The following is a 7611-nucleotide window of genomic DNA, read 5'->3' on the forward strand; positions in this document are numbered from 1 at the left end:
GAGACAACACGCATATGGACGGACAGACAGGCAGACGGACCGAAAGGCAAAGGTCAATATCCAGGAGAGGGAACGACAAAGAGAGCGTTTGGGAGTTTCTGGGAGAGCACGTGTGTGGATCCACGCGCTAACGTTTGGGCGCCAGGTTCGCGTTTGACGGCAGCTGGAAGCTTGTGTCGCGCAGCTGAACACCTGAGGCTGACGGCGCCAACCCTCACCGCACCGCAGCCACGGTAAACAAAAATTAAAAACAGGTTGATGTGAAAAGTATACGAGGAAATGTGTGTGTAATGTAATATCCTTGATAAAATTGAAGCAATTATCGGTGGTGGTTTTGAGCTGTTTTATTCCCAGTGGTTCCAAAATGACTGCAGTATCATACCCTCTCATATTCAAACACCACTGAGAACAAATATGCACACATAACAACCCAACAAACAGAACTAATAATGCAAAAATCTCCTGATTCCTTATAATTAAGTTTACTGAAATGTTAATAAGTGCAGCGTATTTTTTCCAATTATGGTAGGTAAAACGTTGTTTTTTTCATTGGTGATTTTGAACGTAGTTTATGTGCTTTTAGGTCTACTGAGTTTGTGTTCACCCTACGCCTAGCACAGAGTCCTATCTGCGAACCAATCTGTTATCGTCTAAAGACTTAGCCTCTGGGGCAAAAGCCAACATTTCAGATAAAGGATTTCTGGGCCAAAACTTCCTCTTGGTCTGTGCGCTGGTCACTGTTTACAGGCTGACTAGCAACCGTCAGAGAGAATGGAGGTGGACACTTAAAACCACGACTATGATTTTGTTTTTTTGTCATTCTCCTAACCCATTATGGAGAAATTCCTTATGTGTGTTTAACCTAACTATATATACACATGTTAAGGAGCACACTCAGTGGGCTTCCATGGTGCCCAGGGAGCAGTTCAGGCATTTAGGTCGCAGCTCAAGGCATCTTAGCCGTGGACAGAGAGGGGATGCGAACGAGTGACCTTACAGTCTCAAACAGCCTGGCTATTTCCTCGAGACAGCAGATGGAATTTTTTTACACTACTTGCATGCAACCACCGAAACCAAAACATGACTGGTCAATTCTAGATAAAAAATAGAAACCAGGACGCTTCCAGTGACAAATTTATGCTAGTTTTTGGGTGGGTTCCGCAGGGAACTAGAGCAGCTTCTTAATATAAATGTTCTTTAACCTCATCATTCCAGCCTCCAGGAAAAAAACACCTAAAGTAAATTGAATGCTGTTCATGTTGGAGCTGATGCCTGGTCTTGGTCTCTTTTGAAAGCCAAGACTCTTAAGTTTGTATCACAAAAGTCAGAATCACTCTAATACCCCTTTCACATTGAAAATCCCGGGCCGACCCGCATTTGGTGTGTCCTGGGTCTGCAGCCCCAGGTCTGACCTCCCGCTGTGAAAGTTGAGTGCCTGTTCCCCCCTCTCTCCCTGTTGCTCCCTCTCATACGTCATTGCGTCGACAACTTCATCATTACACATTTAAGTACAGTACGCTGCGAGGTAAACAAAGGATAGCTGATGTATTTTTTTTAACGCTTTCAGTTTGTTAAGGACCTGAAGTATGGACCAGTCGAACCCCCCTTCACAGTGCCCAATATCTGCCACCAAATCTCCTCTTCTCCTCGGATGCAGGGCAGCTCACGAATCTCACGGTCTTGTCAGTGTGCTGCCATGATCATAAAAAAAGTTTGGGATATCGCTATACAAGATGTACATAAACACAGTCGTACATGTATTCCCTGATCAGTGCAGTTTCGAAAACATGACGTAGGGCTAATTCACCTTGTTTGATTGAAAAATGGACAAAAATCTCTGACCTTCAGAGATCGGTCTTTATGAAGTAGACCAAAACCTTGCTCTGTTTTTGAGCTGCTCACAGCCCTGGAGCTTCTACATTGACACAGTCTGACAGGCTGTCCAGTGACAAAATCAGAATGTAACAGGCAGGTACATCAACGTCATCTATTAGCAGGTCAACGCGGCATTCCTGTTTACTTCATCAATGAAATGGTCCAAATCCCAGGTCAACCCTTGACCATCAGACGAAAAAACCTGTGTCGACCTAGGGTTTTTGCCCAATGTGAAAGGGGCTTAAGTGGTATTGTTCTTGAGTAATCGCAGAAAGCACTGATTTTTTTTGTTTTGTTTTGTTTTGTTTTTTTGAAAAAATGTGTTGTGTCGGCTGTGTCGGTTGAACCCTATGATTGCTTTTAACAAAGAAATCAGAAGAAAATTACACATTGCGTGTAGCATTTACTCAAACACAACTCGTGCACAAAGCTCTGCTTGGTTCAAAAACCTACTGCTGTCCCATATACGACCCAGTATTTAACATATGCGACACCTGCATAAGGATTCATCAGCTTTCTTTCAAGCAGCAGGAATAATTAAACAATTAGCAGTCAGTGGCGCAGTTAAAAATGTAAATGTAATCCCATTGAAAACTAGCAGTATTAATCTGGAGGGTGAAGGGGGTCCGAGGCGGAGGTGCTGCAACCTTTCAAACCGTCAACTCCCCTACCTCTCCCTCCCTCACTCCCTCCCTCTCAACCCCAAGAGGAAGTCCCATGGAGTAATTAGCTTGTGTCAGATAAGTTGACAAGCTCGTTAACACGCCGCATCATCCGATACCGTCGCCTTTGTTGGTGTAGGCTTCTGAGAGGAAGTTAGCGGCCTAATTAGCATAATTACGACTGCTGATTTATATGGCTGTAATTAGCGAGCAGATTTCTGCATGTTGTGGTCTGATGGAGATACGCTGCAGCCGAGGAGGAGGCTGGAGAGGAGATTCCCATGCACTGTACAGTACGTCAAAGATTACTGAAGATTATACACAAACGGAAACACACACTTTTCTGCCTTCATACATATTTAGACAACTGAGTAAAGCATAAATACATGGTTGTAAAGAGCATAAAGCAGTTAGTTCTTCTTGAATACTCAGAAGAACTACCGTCTAAAAGGTCTAAACCAGGGATATCAAACCCCTCTGGCTCATGGGAAAACTTTTTCAATATGATTTTTCAATAAAAGTAAACGCTTTTCCTAATTTGTCCACTACGGTTTAAGTAAGAGCTGCGGATGTAACAAGAGACCGAGATGCACAAATTTCCAGGTTCATAATTATTCAGTCATTCATTCATTATAAAAAATCTACTTCAAACAAAGGGAAACATTTGGAGTTGTCATTATTTATAGACCAGCTTGATATCAAATTGGGATGTATGTAGCCCCCAAATTAAAATAATTTTGGCATCCCCGGTCTTAACACTTGCATAGTTATAGCTTCCTCCTGTCAAATGAACTTTCATTGTTTAGAACTAAGATGAAAGGATGAAGCGGAAATGTCCTTCTGGTTACATGTAATCTTATGCTCTCTCCTCTTTTTAAGTTTGATGCAACAAATGACGATGGCAGGAAATGATATGTTGACGAGTTAGCTTGCATTGCAGTTTCTAGTTTGTCTGTCTGCCTACCTGTCTGTGTGTGGCCGTTTAACCAAACTGGTCTCTCTACGTCTTGGCTGCCATCCAAAAGCTTCCAGGGTTCTGTGATTTTGTGCCGTTCAAAAGCTTATTCACACTTGACACTGTGCATCCTTGGTTCCTGAGCAATACACTAGCTATGACATAAGCTTGTAGCCTACACCGTAGAGAGCTATTATGGTGAAAGCATTTACACCATACCTTCATTGCAGCACAGGACACAACTGAGCAGATGGTGTGTTGAAGGCTGAAGAAGGGAGAACTTTCTGGGCTTTCCTGTGCGTCGAGACACGTGGAGAAAAAATGCACTTCAATCACCGCAGATGGGCGATTCTTCAAAACAAACACACGCCCTCTAAATGAGCATGTGCTTAAAGCTGATAGGGTGAGAAAGCAAGGGAGAGCAGGCAACACGGAGACACGACCCGTCTGACAAGTTGGCCTTAATTGCAGCAGACGTTCACAGCAGGACAGTGAATCAGTGCAGTTACCTCTCATCACTACTGTACACCCCAGGGTCAGTAGATTACTACACGCATACTGTACAGACACATGCAAACACACAAAACACGGGGGGTGCCGTCAGGCAATTTTAGCAGCTTCCAGGGTGACACGAGGTGAAATAGGGGTCAAAATGAATCTCGGTGCCAAACCAGCTCCATCAAGAATGTGTCGAACGGCTTCATCTGGAGACTGGAAGAATCCTGGTGGCTCAGCAAGCTATCGAGTCTGTGTCTTTTCACATTGACTCATTCATCAAATTTGCTTGTGCTTGAAATAGAGGGGACACCTCCTTGGTCAGTCATTATGGATTCTTTAATCACGGAGAAACTTATTTTTCTGTTATATATATATATATAAAAAAAAAGTATTTCATTGGAGCTGAATAAATAATGCATTTTAAAAAATATTCTAAACTTGCAAAAAAAATAAATAAATTCTAAACCCAAAGCTGAGTCGACTTTTAACACCATCGCATCAGAAGTTCTTTCTTCTAGAGATCTTCACAGGTCAGAACCATTATTTTGGTAACTTAAAATCCTGAACTATGTCTTAGTCGTTACAACGAAAAATCTAAAAATAGCGACAATAAAAGGATATTGTCACAAAAACAAAATGGCCGGAATGTTTTTTCCTTTTTCATAAATATGCTGTCAATAACCTCAGATCAGAAAATGATTTAGATGATTATGAAATGTCTCCTGGTTCACTGATAAACTACTTCAGTGATCAGCAAAACCAAATCTAAGATAAAGTAGTACAATCATATTTTTCTTCTCTGTGTGTCATGAATAGTCTTTTGAACCCATTTAATCTATGTTGTGATCTCTCTGAAAGGCCTTGATCAGATTACGCTACAGGACCTGATAAAAACTACAAATAGGAGGTGTTTTTTTTTTCCCATTTAATCCAACATCCCCACCTCCTTTCCTTTAAGCCTGACTTACGCCCAAATATTGACACGGTCATGAGTCATAGCGTTAGCAAACAAATTATCCTTATTTCTGGTAAGGTCAGCGTCATAATCACATAGTGTAAATACGGCGTGCGTCTGATAAGTGTTGCCTTGTATTTGCATGTGTATGAGCTCAGGCGTACGCTAGTGTGCCGGGCCACATACATAAACAATCAAACACACAGTAGTGCAAAGGCCTTATTGATTTCTTCAAACAAAACCCCGTAGTACATTGCCACCTGCTGCGTAAGGTGGGTCGATAGATTGGATGTGTGCAACTGTGCTCTTGTGTGTTTGCCTTTGCGTGTGTGTAAGTTCTGGATTGACTGCATTAATTAATGCAGTACAGATGAGTCCCCTCTGAGCTGTCTAATTAGACATTAGCATGGAGATGTAATTACCTGAGAGGGCTCAACACGTTTCACTTAACTACTTTCCCTCCTGCATGACAGACAGAGCAGGTAGGGGCTCACACACAGAAGTGTGTGTGTGTGTGTGTGTGTGTGTGTGTGTGTGTGTGTGTGTGTGTGTGTGTGTGTGTGTGTGTGTGTGTGTGTGTGCACGCGCAACCACCTACAGTATGCTCATGTACTGAATGTGCGTATTCATACAGGTGCCTTTTGGCTCAGTAACAGTTGTTCAAGATTATAGAAGGTGTAAAATGATTCAATGAATTATGAATTACACGTTGAAGTGAAGAGTCCTGTCCAGCGCCACGACGGATGTTGCTGGAGTTCATGAAGAAAGCACTGCAGAATCTGAAGAACCCCATGGGTATGTGTAGATTATATAGAAGAAACAGTCCCACACTTGGGGGATACTGTTTGTCGTCAATAACACCGACCAGCCTTTTGGCTCCTTTGACGCTCAGATTTGATTTAATCCTTTTACGATGGAACGTAAAATATGAAGCAGCCAGGATGAAGATCAGCACCTCCAGGTCTGAGGCCATGGTCCTCAGTCGGAAAAGGGTGGAGGAGTTCAAGTATCTCGGGATCTTGTTCACGAGTGAGGGTAGGATGAAGCGGGAGATCGACAGACGGAAAGGAGCGGCGTCTGCAGTGATGCGGGTGCTTAACCGGTCTGTAGTGGTGAAGAGAGAGCTAAGCCGAAAGGCGAAGCTCTCAATTTACCGGTCGATCCACGTTCCAACCCTCACCCATGGTCATGAACTTTGGGTAATGACTGAAAGAAAAAGGTCGCAGATACAAGCGGCCGAAACAAGTTTCCTCTGCAGGGTGGCCGGGCTCAGCCTCAGAGATGGGGTAAGGAGCTCAGGGTAGAACCACTGCTCCTCCACGTCGAGAGGAGTCAGTTGAGGTGGTTTAGGCATCTGGTACCTCCAGTTAGAGGTGTTCCAGGCCCATGAAGGATGCCCTGGGGTCGGCCCAGGACACGATTACATCTCCTGTCTGGCCTGGGAGCGCCTGGAGCTTCCTCTAGAGGAGCTGGTGGAAGTGGCCGAGGAGATGTCCATCTGGACCTTCCTACTCGACCCGAATACGTGGTAGAGGACGACAATGGAACCATCTGAAAGCCATTGATGGTAATGTTAAAATAGTATTGTAAGTACTTTCTTGGAGCTATTGCTGTATTCAAATGGGGTTATATTTACCATATTGATAAGTCTATATGAATACTCTTGTGGTATTCAGGAGCTCCTAAGTGGAAATTATGGTAAAATCCAAGTTCACGAGTTGCAGCATTTTTGCTGACATTTTCCGAAATGACTGAGGCAAGTTTAGAATCTGTAATCCAGTCCTGCAGGGGTTTCTTTGTAACTGTACAGTTTATATGTCTGATTAAAATGTTGATATTCCCAATCATACCTTCGCACCTCCTACATAAAGGTAGTTGGTGTTAGCGTTCTGTTAGCGTTGTAGCTTCAAGACCTTCCAACTTAAAGCTGATGTCACTTGAATGCCAAGTATTTTACATGCGGTAACCACAAGCTCACAAGCTCCATTCAAAGGCAGCACGTGTCTCTATAAATTGCAACACTGCTCACAGAAGTCCCCTCAATTATTTACTAGGACCGTTAACTCATGTTGCGCATGTTGATAGAATAGATGGCGAGGGCTCATACGCCGTTTCTTCACCAGTCTCCACTGACTGGGCCAAAATCTTCTCTCTCATCCCTTCTTTCCTCATCTGGATCCTCTGCATGAAGTTGCTGGGCAACAGTAGCGTTGTTAAATGAAACAACTGGGTGATGAAAAAAAAAAAAAAAATACTAAGTGTCTCGACCAGTGGGTCCAAAGATGGCGTGGCTCGAAAAAGTCCCCAGCAACAACTCCAACAAGCTCGACAACAAAGAAAGTTGAAAGATTAGAGAGAAGATGAGCAGGAGTAACTTTAATTGGCAGCAAGCAGGATCAGCTCTACATATACATAAATATATGTGTAGAAAAGGAACTGAAAATACTTAATTGATTTGCTCTTAAAAACACGCTCACTCTATATTCCTCCTCTTTGTCTTCTGGTCTCAGTTCCCTCTTCTTTTCTAATGTGATACACTGTAGCTGGTCACTGTTTTTTTCTTCACGCTTTTTCCATCTCTTTCTAGTTTGGGTCGAAAGTGCATTAGGCCTCTCTACTGAGCGACATGGGTTCGATTCTTGATCAATATCCACCACTCTAGTGGA

Source organism: Mugil cephalus, chromosome 22 (assembly GCF_022458985.1).
Source record: "Mugil cephalus isolate CIBA_MC_2020 chromosome 22, CIBA_Mcephalus_1.1, whole genome shotgun sequence".
Lineage (NCBI taxonomy): Eukaryota > Metazoa > Chordata > Actinopteri > Mugiliformes > Mugilidae > Mugil > Mugil cephalus.